Below are 11,344 nucleotides of genomic sequence, written 5' to 3' on the forward strand. Positions count from 1 at the left end.
AACACTACCATTCATATAAGCGCTTGATCTTTTCTGAGCTCTCAGCCTCAGTGCTATTATGTGGTAGTGAATTTGCACAGATTAGACATCATGTGAAAATACTTTAAAATCATTATTCAGTTTGATGCCTATCAGTTTTACTGAATTGTATTCACCTCAACTGAAGAACACATTCCAGCTTCTTCACCTCTGAGCAGCAGTCTTCCTCAGGCTTGGCACCCAGTGCTGCTGAAAAGCAAAGGAAAACCGAGCCCACCCAAGTGATGCCTATCCTGCATTCCAACCACTGCAATGCTGTTCTCACACTCCTACACGGCCTTCCACGCCATTTCCTTCCTAAGCACAGCTCCCGAGAGGACACTCCAAAGGGTGGCTTATGTCATTCCAAACATGAGACAGCCTGCAAGCTGCTGCTCTCGGCCTTCTCTGCCTGAGCACATTCGCAATAAGACCTTACACGAACATCCTAGCAACAAAGAGAACAATTTCCAAGTCTAGAACAATCAAGGGGGCACAAAAGAGAAAATACGAGTTTCAGTCACAAACATTCAGCCAGATAAGGCAATACCAGCAGTGGAAAAAATGAAACAGCTCTTGGGAAGAGAGGGAAGGGGGTTTCAGAATGCTTACTTGCCTTAAAGAAGGCCAAGCCTGACCTCATGGCAATTTCACCATGCTGCAGAACATGAAGGACAACGGATCGCAGAAGGTCTACTTCATTTTAAAGTCATGCATATTCTTTTTATAATTATTTCTTTACTACGCTTTACTAAAACATTTAGCACCATGGCATTCAAGCATCTTACAGATATCTATGGACTCTTCCTCAAATCCTTAGTAAGATGGGCATTAATTAATATTTACAATCAAAGAACGAAGAGCAAGAATCAGTAATTACCTGAACACACATGATGAATCTCTGGCAGAAATTAAGTATCCTACATCCCAGTTCAGCATTCTCAACAGAGGTTCATCATTCCCCTCTAACCAGCTGCAAAAGTTCTTAAGTTTTAAAAAGTAACATTCTTCCTATTTCAGTTACAGACCCAGCTGATCTACTCTTACAAAAAAGCCGTCGGGTATGGGAACTGGTAGGGGAGCGTGACAGACAATTATACGCCCAAAGGTATAAGCACCATTTGCACAGATTATACTCGTCATTCCTTTGCAGTCCTGTGTAAAATGGGTTTCAGAGAGGACCATGTTTATCCAGTTACTAGTAACTAAAGAGGCATAATCTAGCACAAATGCCAGAAGCACTCACTCTCTCCACAGTCGAGGTATCATATATAAAGGGAACATCCTCCCAGCCAAAACTTTCAAGGTAGAGGAGCTTCAGGGCCTTAAATTTACTTGCAAAGGATCTATCAAATCCAACAGCCAAGGACTCAGCTCATTATGAAAATTCCCATTCCTGATAACACCGGTCAAAAGAGCACAGAGGCATCAAAAAGGTATCAAGTACAATTCTCGTTTCTTAGTGGAGGAATCCTGCCCTCGAGCAGTATCACATTCAGACTCATTGGAGGCTCCTTGATGCAGCATTTCTACCAGTAACACGAAAGGCAGAAGGTTATTAACCACTGCTACATTAATCTTGTCACACTGTGCTGTAAAAACTGTTAACAAGGACACAAGGTGGTTAATTCATTATGACCTAACCTCCAGATTTATTTATTGGGACTGTGCTGTAGATGTGATCAGCAAATGGAAATCTCAAGAGTCTGGTTTTCAGTAGAACCTTCATAGAACAGATATTTTTAGCAGGTTAGGGAGCTCACCTTTGGAAAAATCATCAGCTTCCAAGACTCACAAACATCAAATCTACATTGAACTGCCAAAAAAATATAGTCACAATTTACTGAAACTTGTTTGTATTGCTATTACTTAAACAGTTAGACCTTCATTACTTTTTTTTTGTTTTTACAAGCAATTCATATATGCCACACTGGCTTCCACAAATCCTTTCTCCAAGCCATCTCTGGTACCACTCACACCAGCAGATAGATCAGAAAATACCCACTGTCCAACTCAACTTTATTTATCTTTCTGTGGGAAGAAAAGGAGCAAACCTGCAAAGGAATACTCCTCTTGTGAAGGTATAATTTATTTCCTACTTTCCCCAAATAGTGTGCCACATGGCTGTGTGGACAGGGCAGACAAGAAATCAGGATTTGAAATCTGCAAAGCAAGTGATTTATCAGCAGCCAACAAACTACTTGGAACGCAGAAGAAGAATGCAAGGTCATCATTGGTTCAAAAAGATGGTTTGAAGAGACAACAGGTCCTTGCATGCAACACATCCCCTTCTGACCCAATGCCCTGTTTCATATTAAGATGAAGATGGCCATGAATTGCACTTCTGAACTCCGCTGATCCTTCTGAAATGCAATCCCACAATTTCAACAGTACTGGGTGACCAGCAAGGTATTAAAAGCCCAAAGCTTCTGATACCACAACTAGGGCCTCCGAGCTTCAATTCTGCTTTACCATCCAGAAGCTGAAATGTACCACATGTAAAGTACTGTTGTGATACACACAATTTCTGCAGAGATCCACTACAAGAGAAAAAAGAATCACATAAAAAACCCAAAGGAATTGTATTAAAAGTGATTTGACAAGCAAAAAGGATTAAAAATTTACAGGACCAAGCAGTTAGGTATCAAATAGCTGCCCCTGTAACTGGACCTCAGTGGTGAGATCAGGAGAGGACAGAGAGGCCAGCAGCACACCTGCACCATCCATCATAGGATCAGTTAAAATACGGATGGGAAAAATAATGCAGCAGAAGAAATAACCTAACAGAACAGGGGGTCAGTAGAATTACTTAACTGTGACAACCACAGTTACTGCAAGGGCAACATCTTCAGAAAGAATTTCACTGTGACTGGTTCAGCAGACCTCTTGCCATTATACGGAGAACATCGCTACTTCAGCACTGACAGAAGAGACTCTAGAGATCTTTTTTTACGTAGCATGTAAAGGCCACTAGCCCACATCTTTTATTGAACTTTCCTTCCCAGGGGCTCTTATTGAATTTTTCAGGGTTACATCCATTTCATTCACATCCCTGACCTCTTCATTCAGGCAACACAAGTCCAACATGATGCAAAGAACACCATAGGGAGAGACAGTTTTTCAGGTACGTGGATCCATAGTCTCAAACAATTCACGTAGAGGGACAGGAAGAGCACAGCCCAACTCAACATCAGCTCATTCCTGGCTTTCTTACCTGCTGTCTGATGCTTCAACAAGGATTCATTGCTTCCTCTTAAGTAGACACTTTTCCCAGTTCTTTCTCTGAATCTGTAAAACACAGATGAATACCCTCTGAAAAGCTTTCTCTGGCACAGAGTATCTGTATTTAATAGATGACTCCTTCCAGTGGACAGCCTCCACCTGGCATCACTCAGATCTAGGTCATCCGCAGCCTTGCCAGACTTGCACATCACTTGCATGCCCCGATGCCTGCCAATGCACTATCTTGCCCATTTAAAAATCCACCCACACTCAATCTTTCACTGCACGCCACGCTGTGTGCTTAAGCTCTGAGGCAGAAGCAGGTCACTACGGTTTGCTGAGATCTTTTCTTTAAAGTCTTCCCATGTTTCCAGGGCTGCTCTCTAACTCCACCGTAGGGAGCACCCCTTGTACTCGAGAAGGCACTCAGGCTGGAAGATAACTTCCCACCTGACCCCCAGGCTTGGCAGATGGTGAGTGCCGCTCCCTCCACCGCAGCTCTGACTGTACCAGTTATGTTCTGATTCCTTAAAACACGCACACCGGCCCACACTCGTTCTGCTTCTCAGCTCCTACTCCAGCACCTCCTGCACAGATCCTGCTCCTCGCCCCTCTGCACCCCACGTCCACCCGTCTCCCTCCGGCAGGGAGAGCCCCCATAGCGGAAGCGGCGGCCTGCGGGACCCCCTCCCGCCGCCGCCCGCCCGAGAAGGCCGGCGAGGCCCGGGGGCAGGGCCAGGGCTCGGTCCCCGGCCGGCCGCCGTCCCCGCTCCCAGTCCCCGGGGCCCCGTCCCGGTTCTGACCCGGTCGGGCTCGGCTCCACCCGGGATCCCCGTGACTTTGCGACCGGTTCGGCCCCGCTTCGACCTCGCCTCGGACCCGCCCCAAACTTTGCCCCCGCTCGGCCCGGCCCCACGCTCTCACTTCAGGCCGCCATGTTGCCGCGGGGCGCGCCGGGTAATCCGGCGGAATCCCCACGCCGCAGCGCGGTGCGTCATCGGGCAGCACGGGAGAGGCGGGGCCGCGCGTCCCCTCCGTCACCACGGCAACGCGCCGCGCGGAAACGAGGCCGGCGGAGGTGAGGGGCGGCGGGGCGCTACCAGCGGGAGGGGGGCGGGATGGGAGAGCGCGAGTGCTGACGTGAGGGGAACGGCATAGGATCATTGAGTAGTTTAAGCTGGGGGGACCTTAAAGCTCATCTAGTTCCAACCCTTGCCGTGGGCAGGGCTGCCACCCACCAGCTCAGGCTGCCCAGGGCACCCTCCAACCGGGCCTGGAGTGCCTGCAGGGATGGGGCACCCACAGCTTCTCTGGGCAGCCTGTGCCAGCACCTCACCACCTTCTGAGTAAAGAATTTATTCCTAACCTCTAACCTAAATCTCCCATCTTTCAGCTTGAAGCCGTTCCCCCTTGTCCTATCACTATTAGACCGTGTGAAAAGTCAGTCCTCGTCCTGCTTGTAAGCTCCCTTTAAGTACTGGAAGGCAGCAACGATCTCTCCTTGGAGCCTTTTCCAGGCTGAACAAGCCCAACTCCCTCAGCCTTTCTTCACAGGAGAGGTGCTCCAGCCCTCAGATCGTCCTCGTGACCCTCCTCTGGACCAGCTCCAACAGCTCCAACAGCTGCACATCCCTGCTGTGCTGGGGGTCTCAGGCCTGGACGTAACATTCTAGATGGGGCCTTATAGGGCAGAGGGGGACAAATGTCCCCGAGGCCACAGATCTCAGTGCTGTCAGTGGGGCCGGGGAGATGCCAAAGTTGAATGGTAAAGCCCACCTACAAGTCCTGAGGACTGCTACCTGCCTCATGGGGGCTGATGGTAAAGGTGAACAAGAACAGGTCAAATCTGGATACAGCTATGGTCATGAACTTTGGTTTCTTCACTCCATTTTTCTACACTTGAAGATTCAGCAAGTTAATATGTTTTACCTTTAAACCAAGGTCATCCCATTTGTTCCATTCTGAGCTCACACACGTACTTTGCCCATTGCCTTCTAGGCCTGTCCTTACCCTCTGTCCCTTCCCTGTCATTGTTTCTCTCACAAACATCTCCCGAGTTGATGTCCGCATGGTGGTTATTTGAGCCAAGTCCAGCAGAAATGGTAACAGCTGAGAGAAGTCCTGATACTATTTGGATGATATTCCCAAGTGTATTACATGTACGCAGCCTTCAGGTCTGCACTCAGGTAGTGAAAGGCTCAGAGTACTGCAAGCCCTGCCTACATAGTGCCTTCTCTTACACAATAGAGGACAGGTGCTCAGCTGGGCCCTACTTCATGACCTTGGGAATACTGTGCAAAACCGTCTGCTGTGCACCCAGCAAGTGCCGCCTGCACTGTGCCACGCGTCAGCAGGGATATTTCAAGAAAGCCTTCAATCCTTGTGCCCCCATAAATTCTCCCAACCCTCCCTATGCTGGAGTCAGATAACAAGCAGGAGGACAATGGCTCCAAGAATCCAGGCTGCCCATCTGCTCCCCACTTCCAGATTCTTGCTTCTGCAGCGCCAGCTGATGAAATTTTCATAGCTGATGAGGTTTCCCATTTCCACGGGGCCTTACTGCCTTGGAGACCTCACAGTTGTGGGCTGTTCAGGTTTCTGTGGGTGTGCACTGATGGCAGCGATGATTAGAGTCCTTTCCTTTCTTAGAGTAGGATCATAGAACCGTAGAGAACCTATGACAGAGGGTCTATGGAAAGGACCTCCAAGCTTTTTACAAGTTTAGGTGCAATAAGCCCTGCAGGATGGAGAGAACTAGACTTTCAGATGGCCTCAGCATGTAATGCTTCTATTAAACACAGCTCTTCTCAAAATCAGATCCCAAGGTCAAACAGCCAAAGGGAGACAAAAGCAGAACTTGGGATGCCTGAGCACCAGTCACCTGCTCTGAGCACGAAGAAAACCCTGTGCCCAAATACAGAAACCTCTGACTGCCAACCCCCTTCCCTCTCTGCCACCACACATATGTACCCTTCCTTTTCATTTATCCAGATTGCTTGTGAGTTGGACTCAGTGCTGCTCTGAGCCAAGAGAAGTGACACGATGCGGAAGCATGACGTTGTATTGCATTATACTCATTTATATAGCACTATTCGTGCCAAAGTCTTGTTCCCTGCTAGAGCCAGTTGCTCACTAAAGCCTCTGAAGTTCAATTAACAAGCACCAGGTAATTTAACACTTGACTCCCAATAATCCCTTTATTTTAAGGGGCCTCTGGCGGATGCTGAAGCTCTCAGTAAACAGTCCTAGAAATACATTTGAGATTCTCCCAAATACCAGTTGAATTTATGACCCTTAATGAAGAGCAGGGAGGAATCTATTCAAAATACTTTCCAACTGGCAGCACTTTATATAGACCTCTGTAACTTTATAAAAGGAACCCCTGCAGGGGCAGGTGCCACCCTGCGGAGGGACAAATCCCTCTGAAGTGCCTACAGTGAAGAAGTAGACACCATAAATAATGTCTCCCCACCAGAAAGCAGGGCAGGCTTGGTCCCCTCAGGTTCTGAGGGGGGAACCAACCTTCTGAGGGGCCAACCCAGGTCAAGCTGGGAAGACAACGGACCAGGCCACCCTTTGATGATCCCTGCCTGCAGAATGTGTGAAGTCCCATTTCCTCCTGCTTGAAAGGACTCTCAGGATGCACTCACTTTTGTACAGCAAAGTGCAGTCAGCCTGGGACAGCCAAACATGTCTGTGGATGCAGAATAGGATGGCCAAACAGTCCCTCCCAGCATGCCTGGTTAATGCATCTACCAGAGAAACATCCCACCAGCAAACCAGCTGCTAGCAATACCCAAGGACAGAATTAAATCAATTCTTCTACGTAAGAGTGGGGCTAAATTTTACTGTGAAAGCATTCCAAAAACACCTGGAATTTGTTCATGGAGAAATACTTTGCTGTCAGGATCACAAGCAACAACGGCCAAAGAACAGAATTTTGCTGACCCAACCAAAACTGCTGTGTTTGTCTTATGGGACTGCCTAAAGGCACCCGTCCACGGTTGGGATGTAATTGTGCTGGGTGCTGTACGGACAGACAAGCAGACACAATATCCTGCCCCCAGGGCTTGAATCTCAGAACCTCTTGATTTTCTTTCAAAGCATCTCTGGGCACACAGGATAAAGGATGAAGGCAGGGCTGAAGAACAACAGCAGCGAAGCACTCGCATGGGACCCTGGCTCCTGGTCAGCTCAGAGGTTTTGTGCCATAGTGAAGTTTGAGCAGAGGGATGCACAGCTTACCCTGGTATATCAAATGTATGTAAGGGCCCTTTTCCCTAACCTGTACATCTGATGAATGCATTGCATATCAACACTTCCCCATTACATCTGCTTCCGGTGCATGTTTCATATATTTATATATATGTACGTTGAAAAATAAAACCAAAAATAATAAAACAAATAGATATCAGTGACCCCTACTGGCCATTTCTAACTAGCCACTACAAAGCACAGCTTGCTGTTGCCTTTTGTCCCCAGCGTCCCCTCCTGGGCGCAGTGACCGGGGCTGTGGCAGCCCCTTGCTCCTCGGCCGAGCACTGGCTCTGCACTGTGCTCACCCAGTGAGCACGGCCTGCTGCCCACCCTGCGCCCAGTGCAGTGACTCCAGCTCCCACCATGTGAGGCTTCAGGGCTCTGCCGTGCGGCCTCACCTCGCCTCACCCAGCCAATGCTCTCTGCTAAGCCTTTTTGCCCCTGGGGATGCCAGTGCCAGCACAGGTGTACCCTGCAGTGGAGACTGAGGAAATGCCATCTTTCCATGCCAGAGAATTAGCCTGGTGAAGGGGCAGAGAGAAATGGTGCCCATGCCCAAGGGGAAGAACAGCTGCTTGAGTGCAAGAGAAAACCCTACCTGGGAGCAAAGGCTGGAGTAATGGTGTCAGCCTCAGACCCAGACTCTAGGGCTTCTAAATCTGTTCCCCTTTGTTGAAACTTGTTTAGCTTGTCATGCTAATAAAGGGTTTGAAGTGAGCTGAGCTACAAGTATGTGGAGAGGAAGGGGGGATGCCTCTCAGAGCCTGCGTGGGGCAGCGGGTAGGGCTGAGGTGGAGGCCTAGGGCCTGACATGGCGTTGGGCAGAGCACTCACCCATACATGAGGGGATGTCGTGCACTCATCGTGCACATTAGGGCAGTGGTGGTCGTACCTCCCCGGAGTGCACAAATGGGGGGAAGGATCCAGCCCCTCAGTCCTCGCTTCCCTCTGAGGGCACAGTAGGGACTCAGAGTCTCTTCCAAGAAGAGGCATGTGGCTGTGTGCTGTCTCCTAAGGAGGCTTTCTGCATGCCTGGCTTGCTTCTCCAGCTCAGAGAGACTTTTTTTTTGGTGAAATCTGCAGCGCTGCCTTCCCCATGCAGCTCTTGTTGTTTATAGGGACGGGTCCAGGCAGGCTGGGGAGGAATTACCTTTCCCTAGGACACGCTTGGTGCTTGGCTGAGCGCACCACTTCCCTGCTCCACGAGAGCTGTTGAAGGCCAAGGAGACAGTTAGTCTGCAATTAGCCTCCCCCTCCAACCATCGTCCGTGCCCCCCAGGGCTGGTAATTATGGACTCCCATCCTTTGTACCCAGGGTCCAAGTCTTTCAAGGCATGGGCTCTGGCTTCATGAAATGACCTTGAAATTCACTGCACCAGACTCCTGCCAGATTTCTCTGCAAACACAGAGATACGCCAACCTCTGCAAACACCTAGGAGCAAGCTCAGAGACGAGCGCTGAGGTGGCTCCAAACATTCTCTTCAATAGACTCCCATTAAATGCTCGCGTGGTCCCGGTGAGATAGGGAGGTTTTGTTGCTAGAGCTGCCAGCTGGAAGAAGACAGGACAGGGCAAGGCTGGAGGTGGGCTTCGAGGCACCCCATGGTGCGTGCCAGGAAATGGAAGGCCTGGCAGAGGTCCTCTGCCAGCTTCTCCTTCGTACCTGATCTTTCCCAACCTCCCCTGGCAGTGGGAGGCTGCAGGGAGAAGAGGTGCACCTCCTGAGGGCCGTGCCCTGGGACAGCTGTGGCAGTGGCTGTCAAACACAGAAAGGGAAGCCAAAAATCACAGGGCAAAACAAGATCTTACACAGTGAACTCATGGGGGCTTTCTGGAAGGAGATGGCTCAGTTTTTTGAGCTGTGGGGGCTAAAGGTGATACGTTATTTCTCCAGCCACCCACCATATATACATGTCTCTTTCCCTTCAAGTGTATTTGAAGTTAACTAGTCAAGTATATACTTTTTTTTTTTTTCTGGTGGCTCTGTTCTATCTTGGAAAGAAGTACTCGACTTGTGATCAAGGAATCCATATCTCACAACAACATGTGACTTTTCCAGCCCCATAGAGCTAGTTTGAGGCTGACATGTAGCTCTGAGCACTGGGAATCATCTCTCTGGAATATCTCATAGAACTACTAAAGCAGCCATCAAGACCTTGGCCATGGTGATGGGAAATGTCAGCTGAGCCACTCTTCTGCAGCTGCTCTCCAGTGGGTGCGTGTGGATGGTGCCTCCTCACACTCAGCACCCTTCCTCTCCCAGGCACCAGTCCTCCTGATGCAGGGGAAGGTAGAAGCCTTACCCCATAGTGTAGTGCTCATCTTCAACACCCTGGAGCAGGAGGGTTTATAGCTCTTTGGGATCCATTACTCTTCATCCTCACCATCTATATAAATGTCCAGTCATTTTTGTAAGCCTACTGAACATCTTTTCATCTGGCAATGAGTTTCCTGGATCATCAGTGTTTAGGATAAAGGGGATCCTTCCTGTCGTTAATTTTGATTGTATTATTTCTGATTTTCCTAAGTGTCCTGCCAGGCCACAAAGGATCCAAGTAAAAAAGACTGCTGCATCTTGACAATGTTCCCAGGGACTTCAGGGTCACAGGGAATGTGACACTGGGCTTGGGCAACATTCCTGAAGGCTTTGGGAAAACACAGAATATATCCTGGGGTAGCCCAGGGAGGCTGCCCTCACTGCAGCACTAACATGGAGGAGGGTGAGTACCAGAGAAGCTCGCAAGACCTCTTGCAAAGCCACCAGGACTGAGGGAATTGAAATCTTGTCTTAGAATCATAGAACGGTTTGGGTTGGAAGGGACCTTAAAGCCCATCCAGTTCCAACCCCCTGCCATGGGCAGGGCTGTCACCACCGTCTCAGGCTGCCCAGGGCCCCATTCAATCCAGCCTTGATCGTCTCCAGAGATGGGACATTCACAGCTTCTCTGGGCTGCCAATGCCAGTGCCACTTCCATTCCCGGTGCCATTTCTGATGGTCTCAGCCACCAGTCCTAGAAAGTTCTGAAGGGCTTTTGGAGTATTTGTACCACAGTAAAATATAGGGCAGTGTGGAACTCGATGGATTCACCAAGACTGCACACCTCTCTCCTCTCCATCCTTCCCCAGATCCACCACCAGTCCTGCTGTTGCTGTTGACCACGTGTGTTGCTGTGTTTCCTCCCATCCGCTCTCTGCGGGGTGAGAGATTACTGAAATGGTGAAAATCACACGGGAAGAGCCAGGAGCTCCTCCACCCTCCACCCTCGACCTTCACCCTCTCCCTGCCCCTCTCTCACCCACCCCCTCCACATCCCCACTGCAGGCACAAACACCTACTGCCCATGGAAGCTATTTCTAAGCAATCTCGAGCATCTGGGGAATGAGGCTCTGAACAAATATTGGAGCGTGCGCGTGCAGTGAGTGCACACACACACATCCACACAGAGACGGTGCTGCTGCAGAGTCAAATATAGACCTTGGGGAAGGGGAACAATGGCTGGGGTTGGGTTACATGGCTGCAGGGCCAGCGAGCTGCTGATGTTTGTTGTGGGCTGGGGTGGGATGGGAGAAACAAGGGGGGTGGCATGGGGGAGAACATTTGTTTTAACCCAGAGACCCCGGGCCGGTGCTGCACAGCAAGCGTGCATACGGCGGAGAGGGTCACCCCGAGCCACGGGAGAGGATGATGGTGTAAGCTGGCAGCTCAGAGGTGTTTGCAGCTGTCCTCCAGCTTTTTCTGCTGCTCCTCTGCCTCCCTCGAGGGACTGCAGTGGGCAGGAAGGGGTGAGTTTTTCTAGGAGCCTGCACAGAGAAGAGTTTCTTTCTCTTCTTGCACTGGGGAAGGTTC

General features: G+C 49.8%; 1 protein-coding gene and 1 long non-coding RNA gene across 9 annotated transcripts in view; one reads left to right on the forward strand and one right to left on the reverse strand.

The window, feature by feature from the left end:
- The window catches only part of TJAP1 (tight junction associated protein 1), a 38,573-nt gene extending 34,310 nt beyond the window's left edge, over positions 1-4,263 (reverse strand). For 6 of the 8 annotated variants that reach the window (XM_021390799.1, XM_021390803.1, XM_021390801.1 and 3 more), the window contains exons 1-2: positions 4,044-4,182; positions 3,233-3,306 (exon numbers count right to left, since the gene is read on the reverse strand). The gene's annotated coding sequence lies outside the window, so the exon portion shown is untranslated. Of the gene's footprint in view, positions 1-3,232; positions 3,307-4,043 lie in introns of all 8 variants that reach the window. The other 2 variants (XM_021390800.1, XM_021390805.1) reach the window with 1 other exon arrangement.
- On the forward strand, positions 4,178-7,654 carry LOC110395856. Its single transcript, XR_002436655.1, has 2 exons — positions 4,178-4,318; positions 4,634-7,654. It is a non-coding gene; the product is annotated as an uncharacterized LOC110395856 (long non-coding RNA).

Source organism: Numida meleagris, chromosome 3, assembly GCF_002078875.1.
Source record: "Numida meleagris isolate 19003 breed g44 Domestic line chromosome 3, NumMel1.0, whole genome shotgun sequence".
Classification (NCBI taxonomy): domain Eukaryota; kingdom Metazoa; phylum Chordata; class Aves; order Galliformes; family Numididae; genus Numida; species Numida meleagris.